The 15940-nt window shown below is 47.9% G+C and overlaps 3 non-coding genes across 3 annotated transcripts; 1 reads left to right on the top strand and 2 right to left on the bottom strand.

Annotated features, from left to right (window-relative positions):
* Positions 1-1240: 1240 nt before the first annotated feature.
* LOC136593620 (small nucleolar RNA U3) lies at positions 1241-1459 on the bottom strand. Its single transcript, XR_010788274.1, has one exon. It is a non-coding gene; the product is annotated as a small nucleolar RNA U3 (small nucleolar RNA).
* A 6446-nt stretch (positions 1460-7905) lies between these two features.
* Positions 7906-8124, top strand: LOC136593153 (small nucleolar RNA U3). The gene has a single exon (XR_010788192.1). It is a non-coding gene; the product is annotated as a small nucleolar RNA U3 (small nucleolar RNA).
* Positions 8125-14976: 6852 nt separating this feature from the next.
* LOC136593022 (small nucleolar RNA U3) lies at positions 14977-15195 on the bottom strand. The gene has a single exon (XR_010788160.1). It is a non-coding gene; the product is annotated as a small nucleolar RNA U3 (small nucleolar RNA).
* Between the last annotated feature and the right edge of the window lie 745 nt (positions 15196-15940).

Genomic DNA, 15940 nt, shown 5'->3' with positions numbered 1-15940 from the left:
GTCCTGTTCCCGCTATATGACCCTGAATCTGTTCCCATATGCCTTATCAGTTCTCTCCCATGTCTTTTTCCTTGAGAAACTCACTCATTTCTGAAGCCTATCCAAGGACATATTATGTTTTGATACAGTTGTCACCGGGCGTTGATGTATTGTTCCTGTACGAAATGTCTTTGAAGGAAGTATTAGTAATTATAAAAATCCAGCTGTCCAGCGACCTTGAGCATGCGCAGTGATTAAATAGCTACGTAAGCAAAAATCTTCTATAACTGTAACCTCTGCTGAATAAACCTGCACTTCGCTTATGACAATCCCATGGTGCATGTGGCTGTCTATTTGCGTCGTCTGAGTACTCACATCTAAGACTAATTCAGAAGCAGACAGCATCAGCTCAACGGTCTGGTTTTGACCCCCGACACCGTCAGCAAAGATTTGGATTTCTAGACCATGGAGTGAATTACTCATATGATGAACTCCTTCCTAGAGATGGCTTGCAACTTACAAAGGCAGGTAAGCAAATACTTGACTCATCAGGAGAGCTTTAACCTAGAACCATATGGGAAGGGAAGGGAAAGGCTAGGCAAAAATATATGACTAATTAATACATCTGAGAACCTTGCTATTAGAAGGGGAAAGAAAGATCAAAGACAAAAAAAATTCAGAAGGAAAGTAGAGGAGCAAGAGACACCTGTCACAAACTAAAATGCTTCAATACAAATGCACAGAGCATAACAACCAACAAGGCGAATTGGAGCCCCTAAGACAGGAAGAGAAATATGATGTCATAGGCATCACAGAAACGTGGTGGTATGATACACATGATTGGAATACAAGGCTTGAAGGATGCAACCTCTTTATAAGAAACAAACCTAATAGAAGAGGAGCAGGCCTGAACGGCCGCTGTGTTGAGTGAATGGAGAGGGTCGGGGAAGAGCGAGGAGTGAAATCCCCTCTAGCCGCCCGCTGCGAGCCAATGTTACTCACTCCTGTGCAGCAGCATGGGAGCGAGTACATAAGAGGAGGAGCATCGGGCATCGTTTGCCCGACAGCTGTTCCGTGTAAGTAAATGGGGCTTCAGCTAACTTCAATGAATTAAACTCTAAAGGTTCAGATGAATTACATTTTAGGATACTGAAGGTTGATTGAATGAAGGTAGCTGCTCCCAAATCTTCCATTCATCCTGCAAGGATGCTGAATGATTCACTACTTTCTGATATTACCAAAGATTTCAAAAACAGCAACAACCACTCAGCTTGTGATCTCCTCCTCCACCTTCCCTGTAACAGAGAAGAAGAACAGTCATCAACAGCAATCAGCACCTGCAACGAAGCAGAACTGAGAGCTCACTTCACGCTCCGAGGAGATCACTACAGCTCCTCCTCGTGGTTGGTAGGTTGGCACACTTTAGGATGCAGTTTCCCAAGTTAAACACTTTAGAAATGATCTCTGAAAGTATAGTCTTAACTGGCTATTCTCTGCATTGACTTCCCCCCCCCCCCCCTGCAGGCTAGCACGTAGTATTGTGGAGAAGAACTTTAGGCCGCCGCTCGCTTTCTCTCTGTTAGCTGTCCAGGCATCTAATACCAATATCCATGCGTACTGTATGGTATAGTGTAATATGGGAATCATTTCATTAACAGACCGGAGATTGGCGCTCAAGGAAAATAATTTGCATGTTCCCGGTGCGTTCTGGGAAGACTCGCCGCCGGCGGACACATTGCTGGATTTAGCTTGGTTTGGCGGCTCGGAGGACATCGCCACATCAGAGATTGGAGCTCGGGGAAGAGAATGTGCAGACCTGACATAATCTCGCAAGAGTTGTGCTGTCTTCCAGGTGCGCATATCAAAGATGTGTCTGATCTAGACTCTTCAGTCTTTCAGACCACTACCCATTCCTACTGATACAAGTTGGGACAAATGACACTGCCCAAAAGGACCTTGCAACTATCTGCAGAGACTTTGAAGACCTCGGCAGGGAAATGAAGGAACTAGGAGCACAGGTGGTCTTGTCGTCCATCCTGCCAGTGGATGGCCATGGAGTAAGAAGATGGAACAGGACTCTACGGGTGAACAACTGACTACGTCGATGTTGCCGTCAGCAAAGATTTGGATTTCTAGACCATGGAGTGAATTACTCATATGATGAACTCCTTGCTAGAGATGGCTTGCAACTTACAAAGGCAGGTAAGCAAATATTTGACAGGTGCCTTGCTACACTCCTCAGGAGAGCTTTAAGCTAGAACAATATGGGAAGGGAAGGGAAAGGCCAGGCAAAAATATACGACTAATTAATACATCTGAGAACCTTGCTATTAGAAGGGGAAAGAAAGATCAAAGACAAAAAAAATTCAGAAGGAAAGTAGAGGAGCAAGAGACACCTGTCACAAACTAAAATGCTTCAATACAAATTTGCACAGAGCATAGGAAACCAACAAGGCGAATTGGAGCCCCTAAGACAGGAGGAGAAATATGATGTCATAGGCATCACAGAAACGTGGTGGGATCATACACATGATTGGAATACAAGGCTTGAAGGATGCAACCTTTTTATAAGAAACAGACCTAATAGAAGAGGAGCAGGCCTGAATGGCCGCTGTGTTGAGTGAATGGAGAGGGTCGGGGAGGAGTGAAATCCCCTCCAGCCGCCTGCTGCGAGCCAACGTTACTCGCTCCTGTGCAGCAGCAAGGGAGCAAGTACATGAGAGGAGGAGCGTCGGGCATCGTTTGCCCGACAGCCGTTCCGTGTAAGTAAATGGGGCTTCAGCTACCTTCAATGAATTAAATTCTAAAGGTTCAGATGAATTACATCTTAGGATACTGAAGGAATCAGCAGAGGTAAATTGCTCAAAAACTCGCCATAATCTTTGAAAATTCATGGAGAGCAGGAGAAGTCCCAAAAGATTGGAAAAGGGCAAATGTTGTCCCTATTTAAAAAAAAGAAAGAATGTGTACCCCGGAAACTACAAGCCTGTGAGCCTGACTTCTATACCAGAAAAGATCTTTAAACAAATTGTTAAACAGCATGTATGCAAGTACTTTGATGAGAAAGGAGTGATTAACCAGAGCAAGCATGGATTTTCTTTCTTGCGCTAAGAGAGCAAGAAAGATGCCGGAATAGAACCGGCATATCGCTAGTGCTTTCAAAGGGGTCAGCGGCAGCAGCGCTAGCCCCATTGAAAACATAGGGAGAATGCCGCGGACTTCTGCCACAGCTGTGGCAGGAGTTTCCTGTATCCTCGCGGGGACCGCGGGGATGAAGGCATCCTTTGCCACAGCTGTGACAGCTGTGGCAGATGTCCGTGGCATTCTATCCCATTGCTTTCAATGGGATCGGCACTGGTGCCGATCCCATTGAAAGCACTGCTTTCTGCCAAGCCCCACAGTATGATCATTGGGGAAGGGCTTGAAATATAAGCCTTACCACGATAATTATCAATAAGTGTTAAGAAAAAATTTTTTTAAATTACTTACCTCTCCGGCGCTCAAACATGTCCTCCGGCTGGCTCTCCTGCACTGCTGTTAAGCTTTTTCAGCAGGCGGGGGGTTAAAACTCCCCACCTCCTGAAAGGGCTGTGTTGATTGGCTGAGGGCTCAGCCAATAGCAGCTAGGGCTTAGCTATTGGCTGAGCGCTCAGCCAATGACACATAGCCCTTAGCTATTCATTCAATAATAGCAATATCTTAGCGCACAGCCCTTTCAGGAGGCGGGTGACATAGCAGCCCATCGGGACTCCACAATCACAATATGGGAGTCCTATGGGTAACAAAGGGAGCCCACCCCCTCTGTCAGCCTTTTACATGCCAACCTTCTAATTCAGTGCCATCAAAAGACGTGTGGGCGGTCGTTAAGGCGTTAAAGGTACCTTTATACATGACGGTTGTTGGGCACATAAGCATGCTACAACCTTCCCATCGATTATCACTGATTGCTTTTACACAGGAGAGATCTCTGGCCTCCATACACTGTAAACAGGCAGACGCTCATCGATTACATGGAGTGAGAATCCGCTCAGCCGTCATTCCGTTTCAGTGTAATAGCGCAACTAGCGACTACTGAATGACCTCTCGCTCAGTGCCCTGCTGGGGGCCGTGTGCACACAGAACGGCAGTCGTCTGTAATTACTTGAGGGATTAGCGCAACTACCAGCCCGTGTAAAGATACCTTAAATGGGTTGTCCCAGCCAAAGAAAGGCCTTTTTTACATCAGTGTCAGCCTCTGGCACTGAATTCCGCTGAACAAACAGGCAAAGTAGAGCTACATGCTACGTTATTTTATCCTGTAAAATACTGAAAGCCTGGCCTGAAACTAGACATACCCATTATAGCCAGGGGGTCCGTTTGGCGCCGTTTAGTTCTATCATATGACAGCATCGTTCCAGGACTGCGTTCTGTCTTCCAGCACCATAAGCGGAATTATGTGCGAATTTGCTCCGCGTATTAGTTCAATGGGTGTTGTGTTTTTGTGTTTGTGCATATTTTACAATATTCTGGGGGAGGGCACATTCCCTGCATACCTGCACACACAAAAAAACATGCAAGCTTTCTTCCATTAATTGAATTTAATTACTTCAATATGTGATATTTTCGTGAGCAATATGCATGGAAATAGAACGTATATATTTGTGCAAATTAAATGTGTGTGTAAAGTACGCTCATGAGAACGAACCAATTGAAATCATTGGGTTGCATTCACTGCGTATTGCGTGTGAAATTTTGCACGTGTCATACACAGCATAAATGCGCTTGTGTGAATGAGCCCTAATGGAGCAGGAAAATGAAACCCAAAAGCGCCGCTGTGAATGAGCCCTTACCCCGTCCGCAGGCCAGGCGATAACTAGCTGGTTGAAGGTCCATGACTGAATGGAGCAATAGTCCAGCCTGAGCTGCAGCGCTCGCCTGTCTCTAGCAGCCCTGCTGAAATGAATGGAGCAACAGCATGCATGCCAACTGCCTCCCCATTCATTCACACATCTTATGATGCCCATTCTCGTTTTGTTGGTGAGACAACCCCTTTAACGTGGCCCACTGCACCTGGCATCTCTGTGGCATATGCTGGGCCTGTATGTGTCAGAACCCCTTTTTATAAACTCTGTAGGAAAGTGTAGTCTTTTCTATACAGAGATATACAGTAAAACAGGTGATAGCGTGCGGTATACATTGTAATTTTTTTATAAGTGGAGTAAATGGATGCGGTACCCCACTGTGTGCCCATATAGCCAGGATAACTGCGAATGTTCAGTAGACCGTTTTTTGTTTATATTTTCTGCGCCGTCGCTTAGCGATGACACGGGTACCCGTAGCCCGTGCACAATGTAGTTGCATATGGGCTGCAGGTATATCCCCGACCATGGAGCATAACGGGCTCTATGTCACAGACATCCGCAGTAAAATACAACATGCTGTGTTCTGTTTTCTGTGAGTGGATTACGTAATTCCGACCCGCTAATGTGAACAGAATTCTGTAATCCAATGCATTTGATTGCTCCGTCTATTACTGTGATCAAACTCATGAAGAATCTGCAATTTCTATCCAGTCGTGTGAGACCGGCCTAAGGTAGATCCCTACATTTTTATCACATTACCGGGGACCACTCAACGAGGCCAGCGGTCACTGCTCCAGGCTCTTGGTGATCTTTGGTAGGCGGGAGCAAGGGGATCCTAGAAGGGCCAGAACACTGCAGGACATCGCAGAGGATGGAGGTGAGTAGTTTCAGCACCCTTCATGGATCTAATCATTGAGCTGAAACTGTAACTTTATTTAACTTTGCATGAGATAGCTATCATCGCAAACCGCTTCTCTCCCTGATGTGGCGCTTGTGCCCGCCATTTTGGCCGGTGGGTACAGGCGCAGCACAGGGGAAACGGACCCGGGGAAGGCAGAAGGCGGCAGGGGACTGCAACTGCCTCCAGGTAAGCCGTTTCAGCCCCCAAAGCAATCCGATCGTTGAGGGAAGCTGACACGGGCCCTCTTAGTGCGCCGCTATTCCCTTTCATTCGGTCGCCAATATATGTTAGATATCGGTGATCAGGTGACTGGGGACTGCAATCTGCAGCTCCCACTGTGTGCTCCAGATTCCCGGTAGATGATAGCCTAGAGCTGCGACACTCCCCGGACCCATGACTCTATTCCACAGTGAGGCCGTCTTTTGACGGCTGTGTGGAATAAGGCCTAGCTCAGGAGGCCGTCAAAAGGCATATCGGTGGTCACGAAGGGGTTAACCCTGTGTAATTTTTTTTTAATGTCCCGAAAAACCCCTTTAACCGTGACCAAATTCCAAACTTCATTTGCTGAAATTCAAACCTTGCAGGGAACCTCCAGCACGCTACTCTGTTGATCGCAGCTCCCAGCGGCAGCATCACACAGCATGCTGAGCGCAGGCGATGCAAAGTCACCTGGTGAAAACAATGGGAGAAACTCCGTGGCTTCACCGAAGTGATGCAAGGCGGTTTAGAAAGAAAAACACCTCTCATTAGCAGGGAAAATGTAAGCTGGCAAGTGCAAAATCGACCCAATATCACGCTCGCCCATGGTTTAGCCTTAGGCCCCTTGCACATGGACAGAAATTCCACGGCAGGATTTCCCGCAGAATTTCCGCCCGTGCCCACTTACATAGGATTGCATTAGATAACGCAATCCTATGCAGACAGCCGCGATTTGTCCACTTGAAAACACGCACGGAAAACAAATTGCGGCATGTTCTATTTCTGTGCGGGTCTCGGAGAGGCCCGCACAGAAATGTCACTGGTGACAGGGCCGGCTCCACTCTGTGCATGCGCCGACTGTGGGGCACATCGATGCCGGGAGCGGGTGAACCGCAGGGCTGTGCAGGGGCGCGGATCCGCATCCCGCTGCAGGAATTCTCGCAGAGGGATCCGACCCGGCCGTCTGCAGGTGGCCTAAGGGGTTAGGCAGTGAGTGCTGAAAGCTTTATCAGCAGTATGGAGTCGTGGAGACGTAGGAGAGCCTAGAACAGCACAGTATACAGCAGGACACCTTCCTGAGGTATATACTGAGCATGTCCTCCCTCACCGATCCATGTAGAGGTGCTTATAGTGCGGGGAGGGGCTGTGCTGCACCCACACCCAGTGTTTACAGAAAGTATACATATATACTTGTACTGTGCACACAGCTAGTTCTCTGCGCTGCACTAATATCACAAGCAGCTATCAGCGGACAAGGCGCCACTCCTCTCCACACAACATATCAGCAGCTGCCACCTCTTCCTGACGATACACAGTGCGTGCATGAAAGAGCTCATTCATAAAGTGAGCCCCTCCCCCTCGTCCCCCAGCTTCTACGGGACGCATATATTGTATTTCAGCCGCACTTCAGCAGCGGTGAGCGATTCCAGCGACCTCATTGGTTGTTGGGTACACACCCCCCTTTGGAGATCTGCAGTACTAGTTCACGAGACCCGCGGGGGGTTGGGGTTGGGGTTTAGGGTTGGGGTTAGGGGTAGGGGTAAGGGTTAGTTGCCGACCCTTCTACGGCCGTGCTGCTGCTTATTTAACGGGCCGCCCACTCGTGCACATCTCCAAAGGGGGGTGTGTACCCAACAACCAATCAGGTCGCTGGAACCGCTCACCGCTACTGAAGTGCGGCTGAAATACAAAACGATCCTGCAGGACGGCATTACACTTTACCCAACATGCAATTCTCTTGAATACTTCACTGTCATTGGTTGGGAGGCGTGTTTATGCAGATTTCCATGACCTGCTTCCTTCTATTACACTAAAGTGATATATACTAAATTACACTATACCATACAGTACGCAGGGACATGGATATTGGTATTAGATGCCTGGACAGCTAACAGAGAGAAAGCGTGCGGTGGACTAAAGTTCTTCTCCACAATACTACGTGGTAGCCTGCAGGGTGGGGGAAGTCAATGCAGAGAATGGCAGGTTAAGACTATACTTTCAGGGATCATTTCTAAAGTGTTTAACTTGGGAAACTGCATCCTAAAGTGTGCCAACCTACCAACCACGAGGAGGAGCTGTAGTGATCTCCTCTGAGCGTGAAGTGAGCTCTCAGTTCTGCTTCGTTGCAGGAGCTGATTGCTGTTGATGACTGTTCTCCTTCTCTGTTACAGGGAAGGTGGAGGAGGAGATCACAAGCTGAGTGGTTGTATATTAATTCTTACTGAATTTGATAAACATTACTACTCAGGTCAGGTGTAGTGATATTATTTTCCATGTGCTTTCCTTGTTTTAGGGAATTATTCTTAAATCAACGTCACGTACACTACAGACAAATGCTTGTGCATTTAGCTGCTTCTGGGAAAGCTGATTTTTCAGCTGGCATCTATATCAATCACCTATAGTTATCTATTTAACCCCTTAGTGACACAGCCTACTTTCGACATAAGAATGATACTATTTATGGGGGCAACATCACACTGGAAGTGAATGCGGTTGCGGTGTGGCTCACACGTGGTAGCCACAACCCCACAATCACAAGGAAATAAAACTTGCTGGATGTCTTGCTTTTTTGGGTCGTGGCAACCTGTGAAGTAAAACAGGTCAGCATTCACTTTCGTTAGTTTGCGATGTTAGGGCTATACTGCAATCCTTGGCTGTGCGGCCGGTGTTGCATCCACAGTGTGTAGCTACTACTGAAAGCTGCAACAGCTCTATGAATATCAGCTAAGATTTGCACCATGTACTATATGTGGTAAATAAGCTTCAGGTACATCCATCTGACTGTTCACTAGCGGCTCCACCAGTATAGAAGGCCAACCACACGTGGCTCTTATTGCTACATATCATTAATGTCCAGTGGTCATTCACTCTGTTTTGCTAATGATAAAGAATGTCATCAAACACATAACTGCCTTGTCTAGGTGAAATTCCCCCTTGGTAGAATTGAATATACACCAAGATCTGTGTGGCATCCATGTGTAGCCATTGTAGTCACACAATATCCTCCCAAGTGAATCCATCCTATTGTGGGAACCCTGATGCAGAGCTTAAAGGGGATTTCCAGCACTTAGATATTGATGACGTATTCCGGGGGTCCGACACTTGATCAGCGGATTGAAGAAACCGCAGGGCTCCCTCTAGTGTTGTTTCTCCAATATTGTTTATTAGACAGCTCCCAACATTTGGTAGTGGCTCTTGCCTGGTATTGCTAATAATAATCTTTATTTGTATAGCGCCAATTTATTCCGCAGCGTTTTCAAAGCATGGGGGGAGCACAAATAATATGAAAATTATATGTGGTATTCAATTTGGAAACAAATCTGGTGGACAGGATAAAGGAGATGTACACGATAGGCAGAGTGGAAAATGTGGGCAGCCATAAGAAGGAGCATGTTGTGCAGCTCGTGGGACTACATCAGAAGATTTGGTATATTTCTTCAAATAGGTTCTTATGGTGCATCTGAAGTTCTGTGCATCGGGGATGGTGCAGATGTTTTGGGGTAAAGCGTTCAAGAGGCCCGGTGCTGCTCTAGAGAGGTCCTGAAGGTGAACGTGAGTGGTTCATATTAGAGGGACGTTTAGTCTGAGTCTGTTAGCAGATTGGAGTGTGCAGTCTGGTGATATATAGACAGGGGGGAAGCAGAGTACGCAGACGCGGTGCCTTGGAGAGCTTTGTGGGTGAGGATGATGAGTTTGAATTTAGTTCTGTAGTGGATTGACAGTCAGTGCAGTGATTGACATAGCCTGGAGGCATCTGAGAAGTGGCTGGATAGGAAGATGAGTCTAGCTGCCGCATTTCATATGGATTGGAGAGGGGAGAATCTAGTGCGAGCAGAGGAGAGAGGGGCTGATGTGAATGGAGTGCGTTAGGAGTGGGCGTATAAATAAAGCATTAAGGCTAGCAGCGAGGATGCCGATAGAAGCTATCGCAAGAATCCACCTTTTTCTCACCATGGACAGGCTGAGGGTGAATTCCCGCCTCCTCTCATTGCAAATAGTGCAGAGGGGCAGAGAGGAGGCAGAGAGGGGGCGGGAGCTCAGTTCCTGCTTCTGGCTCTTCCATCCCCCCCCCAAAGCCCCCCGCACACGAGGACGACGTATATCGGCTCGGCATGAAAACCAAGCCGATATACGTTCATGTGAATTCACCCTAAAAACGCTCACCTCATCCACTCTCGACTCGATTATTGCAACTCGCTGCTAATCGGCCTCATCTGTGCCAGACTCTCCCCTCTCCAATCTTCCTGTCCAGCTGCTACTGGCACGCCTCTTCCCTGTGCCCGTCATTGCACTGGCTGCCTGTAAAATATAGAATTCAATTCAAGCTCACTAGCTTCATCCACAAAGCTCTCTATAGCACCGCACCACCCTAGATTGCCTCACTTATCTCAATCCACCACCTAATACGCACGCTCCGCTCTGCTAACTAAATCAGATTAAGCGCCCCTTTAATTCAGAAGCTCTCATTCCCACTTCCAAGAATTTTCCAGAGCAGCACCAGTCCTCTGTAACACGCTACCCCAAACTATTCAAGCAATTCCCGACATACAAAAATTCAGGAGTGCCCTAAAAACGCACCTCTTCAGGGAGGCATACCATATCTCCTAAACGAAACCCCTCTTTACTCCACATGATAACATGCTCCCTGTCCTACTGACTGCAATCCCTGCTAGCCGCCATCAACCGCTCCCTGCAGTCACACTGATACAGCCACCACTCGGCTTAAATCTGACGATTGTCTATGTGTATAGCATCTCTCACTCTTCACCTCCCCATACTCTGCACATCTCCAGCCCATTTACCTGCTGTATCACCCCAATATCTATAGTATGTAAGCTTATTGGAGTAGGACCCTCACTTCTTCTGTCTCCATCAATTGATTACTACATGTAACTGTGGTTTTTGCACCTCTGTTTTTGGTATCTGTTCTCCCCTTCTTTCGTAAGCACTGCAGAATATATTTGCAGCACTCCAGAGGGGTGACCCTGGACACCTGGCTAACGTGAAGAACTGGGAGGGATAAGTGCTGTCCAATCACAGTAGCACTTACTAGGCTCTGGTGTATAAGGGATGACACGTAGCCAAGGCCATAGCAGTATCGTAAGCCAGCTTCAACACTCCTTTGGCAGGGAGTGCCGATAAAGCGGATGGGGGGAGTAATAGTACCAATCACTGGTGACGCCACCGTTCCCACACACCGATATTTTGTGCGGTGAAGTAATAAACAAGGAGACTTGTGTGTAGTACCTCGGGTCCTTAGAAACGGTTAGGGCCCGGTATAATTTTTACTTAGTAATAACTTTGTATAACAGGTAATAAAGGTACCATTCACTTTCAGTAGCTACAGGCTTAAGCTCAGAGGTAGGGAGGATACACAGAATGAATACAGTCCTGTAGTCCATGTTATCTGTATGTCACCGGTCCTGGATTGGGAGTACTCCAAAGGAGGAAGGGGGGTAGGGGGTCACTCCACATACACTCTGACAAAACAATTATTAAAGGATGGCTTAGCCAATATCCACCCCACACAGCAGATTCGTGGGTGTCTCATTCAAGTACCTCTGTGCTGTGATCCTAATGATAGATGGACGTACAGGAAAAGCCTTGGGTGTGAATGGGTACGTTTTCAGAAACAGGTTGCTCTTTTGCTGGGACTTACTCATCCCATGATACTCACATTTGCTATGGGTGTCTCTCCTTGTCCTCCATATTAAACACAAGGAAACCAGAGGTGTCTACTTGTCCCCCTGTGGATTCTCCAACAGATGGGGAAAGATGGATGATTCTCAACTCCTGAAAAGGGAGCCTCTCCTTCTCCATTTTCGACACAAGGAAGCTAAAGGTGATTCCTTCATCACTGTGAGGCCTCCAACATTATGGGCGGATGGACGATCATCAACAACCATTTCCCGCTCTCAGACACTCAAATTTATAACCTATAGCTACATTCAGCAGACAGATCTGACAGGCAATCATTTTATTAAAGTTAACCCTTGAGACTCTGCAGCTGTGCAACACAGAAAATGACATGGCAAGGTTTGCACAGTGCATCCACATAGGACAAAAATTGTATAACATTTATGGAGGGGACGAGGATGGTGTTCTAGGCTACTAAATATTGGTGCAATAATAATAAAGATTATTATTATTGTTGATGACTGAGGTGTTAGGGCGGTTAGTGTCGTCTGCCTGTCTCCTGCTCCATTGAGCTGCCATGTCTCGCTTGAATGAGCAATTGGGTAGAAGCAGGGTGTATGTGGAGCAGGCTTTTGTGGATGGTGAAAGGTAGACAAAAGAGGAGGGGAGCGGTTAGTAGGGAGTATGGAGCAAATGCAAATGGTTAAACAAAAGCAGTAGAGTGTAGATGCAGTCCTTGCAGATTATGAAGCACATGCAGTGGAGAGAAGAAGCAGTCAATGCAGATTGGTTAAGCGTGGATGATAGGTAGGATGAAGCAATCAGTTAAGGTAAAGAGGCGTATGGAATGAAGCGGAGCAGGTAAGCAGCCTTTGGCAGGTTTTAACCTGGCATCCGGCGTCGGTAGAAGTTCATCGTGGTGGAGTCTGTGGGAGGCTGCAGTGTAGTTTTAGAGACTAGCGGAGCAGCGGTGTCACCTCTTCTCCTGGTGGTCAGGCAGACCCTTGCAACATACCGGGCATCAGATTTCAGTGGAATTTCACCCTGGTGAATCACCGGTGCCAATTTCTCCTCTTCTCCTGGTGGCAGAGCAACGAGGAGCAACCAGGTTGGAGCAGGAGCAAATTGGCTCTGGTGTCGTAGGGCATGGAGGCTGGGTGTTGGGGACCGCTTGAGGAGCAGAAGGTAGAAGCAGGATAGATGGTAGGGTGTTTCACCTTAATGGTAGGGTGTTTCACCTTTTCACCTTAGGCACTGTGTAAGTGTTGTGCATAAGGATGCAGGTGCAGTCAGGGAGGTAAGATGGCGGTGCTTGGGATGCAGCAGCCGATGCTGAGGGCACAACGGGGCTCTCTCACAAACGAGAGTAAAGCTCTCTCTCTCTCTCTCTCTCTCTCTCTCTCTCTCTCTCTCTGTCTCTCTCTCTCTCTCTCTCTGTCTCTCTGTCTCTCTCTGTCTCTCTCTCTGCACTCTGTCGGGTGCAGGGATAGATCTCTGCTCAGTGGAGTAGAGTCATTCCCCTTCTCAGCACTCCGCTGCACCACAGAGGAGAGTACCGGCAGTGTACTAGCAGCTGTCGGGCAGGCAAATTACCTCTGCATGTGGCGCACTGGAGCAGGGAGGTTAAGAAAGGGGATCCCCACCTGCATGGTTGGTCGGAATGGCTCCTGCAGTGAGCTTTGCTTCTGAGATGGCTGGCCTAGGATGGAGGTCAAGAATGGGCTGCACGTGATGGGCAGTAAGGCCAAGGAGCTCACCGCTGGCGTAGGAGGTTCCCAGGATCTAGCTGCTGCCTTGCTTCTGGAGGTGCTGGGGTTTCCCTGGCATCTCCAGAGCTCAGAAGCTCCAGGCCATGCATTTGAGTCGGGCCGCAGCCGGAATTTTGACTTAACGTTCAGTCCCCTTCACAAATGTTCAACGCTACGATGTAAAAACTAGTGAACTGGCACACAAATTTAACACTTGTGCGCCCTTACAGATGGCATGGGCCCTGGCGCATATATGCCGAAGCTGCCATGCCGTTGCCCCTTCCTTCCCTCTCAACGACTCCCCTCCGGCTGATTGCAATGGACGGGGGCGAATCTAAGCACCGCCCTGTCCCGCCTCCTCCCATTGCTGGCTGTGGCCAAGGGGAGGGGGTGAGATCTGCTAAACTCCCCCCCACCTTCCTTCTCTGACTGCAGCGTCCGACATTCCAGGACTATCTTTTGGGCTCGACATACAAATTCCAGACGCTATATTGGTCGTTTTTTCGTTGCGGGAATACGGCCATTGGAATTGGAATCCAATGCATCAGATTAGAGCGTATATCAGTCTACTGTGAAAAGGGCGGGCTGATATACGCTTGTGGGAACAAACTCTCTGCATAATGAATGCCATAATTAAAAAAAGGTGGAATTGATGTTTATTACTTCTGTAATCCCCAAAAAATTAATTTATACAGCACTTGATGTATTTATATGGCTGTTAGGCCGCCTGCACACGAGCGTTCCGGATTCCACTCGCGGATTTTCACGCGCGTATGGTACCTAAATGTGCTTGCGGATAGGTGCGGATGCGTGAAAAATCACGCGCGGATATACGCGGATGTGTTGCGGGAAAAAACGCGCAGAAAAATCCAGAAGACACCCTTATTGTAAACCCAACCCCTAGAGAACTGCCCATTCCCTGGAAAACAGCTTAAAAACCAACACCCAGACTCCGTTCTGTCCCTCTTGCTTGTGTGAGCACTGTTAAATTATTCTGGCAACATGCTTTCACCCGGTGGGCATGGTTGATCCATGTAACTTTTTTCGGACGTACTGCGGTAACGGAGGAGGAAGAGCCCCCCAGGAAAAAAAGGAGGTACTGGGTGCACCCTGGCTGGTGTCTGCTGGCTGCTCTCTGGTAGATGAGGGGACTGAAAGGACAGATCTGCAGTTGAAATGTGCCTGTGAAGCTCTGTGCTGTGTGTTACGACGCCTCCTACCATGCCTACTTCCTGTAGTCATAGCAACCAGTGACTCCATCCGCAGCTGCACTCCGGATGTACTGCGTGAAAAAACGCACCCATTCACTTGTATTGGAGGCTTCACGCGCATGATCCGACCAAAATTAGAACAGGTCGCAGATTTTTTCACTCGCGTGAAAAAACGCGATACACATCCATCCGTCTGGGGACAACTGCGGATCCTCATAGGAGTATATTGGCTGCGGTCTGGGGCGGATTATGTGCCTAAAATCACGCGCTTGAAATTCTGCTCGTGTGCAGGCACCCTAAATGGGGAAATAAACTTACACTTTGTAAAATGTCCCCACCCCACGAATGCAGAATCCTATATATGTACTGTAGCTTCTATTGAATGAGATTAACATCCCACATCATTCCTTTAATTATTCAGATTTTCAAAACTTTCTAACTTAACAAAACAAAAAGTATCAACCACTCAGCTTGTGATCTCCTCCTCCACCTTCCCTGTAACAGAGAGGGAGAACGGTCATCAACAGCAATCAGCACCTGCAACAAAGCAGAACTGAGAGCTCACTTCACGCTCAGAGGAGATCACTACAGCTCCTCCTCGTGGTTGGTAGGTTGGCACACTTTAGGATGCAGTTTCCCAAGTTAAACACTTTAGAAATGATCCCTGAAAGTATAGTCTTAACCTGCTATTCTCTGCATTGACTTCCCCCACCCTGCAGGCTACCACGTAGTATTGTGGAGAAGAACTTTAGTCCACCGCTCGCTTTCTCTCTGTTAGCTGTCCAGGCATCTAATACCAATATCCATGTCCCTGCGTACTGTATGGTATAGTATAATATAGTACTATATGACTTTAGTGCGATAGAAGAAAACAGGTCATGGAAATCTGCATAAACACGCCTCCCGACCAATGACACTGAGGTATTCAGGAGAATTGCATGTTGGGTAAAGCGTAATGACGTCCTGCAGGAACGTCCCCCTGGAAGCTGGGGGAGGGGGAGGGGCTCCCTTCATGAACGAGCTCTTTCCTGCACGCTGTGTGACGTCAGGAAGAACTGGCAGCCTCTGATGAGTTGTGTGGAGAGGAGCGGCGCCTCCTCCGCTGAGAACTACTTGTACTATTAGTGCAGCGCAGAGAACTAGCTGTGTGCACAGTACAAGCATATATGTATACTTCCTGTAAACACTGGGTGTGGGTGCAGCACAGCCCCTCCCCGCACTATAAGCACATCTACAGGGGCGGGGAGGAAGGACATGCTCAGTATATACCTCAGGAAGGTGTCCTGCTGTATACTGCGCTGCTCTAGGCTCTCCTATGTCACCGCGACTCCATACTGCTGGGAAAGCTTTCAGCACTCACTGCTTAACCCCTTAGGCACCAAGCCTGTTTGCACCTTCAGGACCCAGCCAAATTTTGGAAATCAG

Source organism: Eleutherodactylus coqui, chromosome 1 (genome assembly GCF_035609145.1).
Source record: "Eleutherodactylus coqui strain aEleCoq1 chromosome 1, aEleCoq1.hap1, whole genome shotgun sequence".
NCBI classification, from domain to species: Eukaryota; Metazoa; Chordata; class Amphibia; order Anura; family Eleutherodactylidae; genus Eleutherodactylus; species Eleutherodactylus coqui.
The sequence above is the reverse complement of the archived record's forward strand: the minus strand, read 5'-3'. Positions and strand labels throughout refer to the sequence as shown.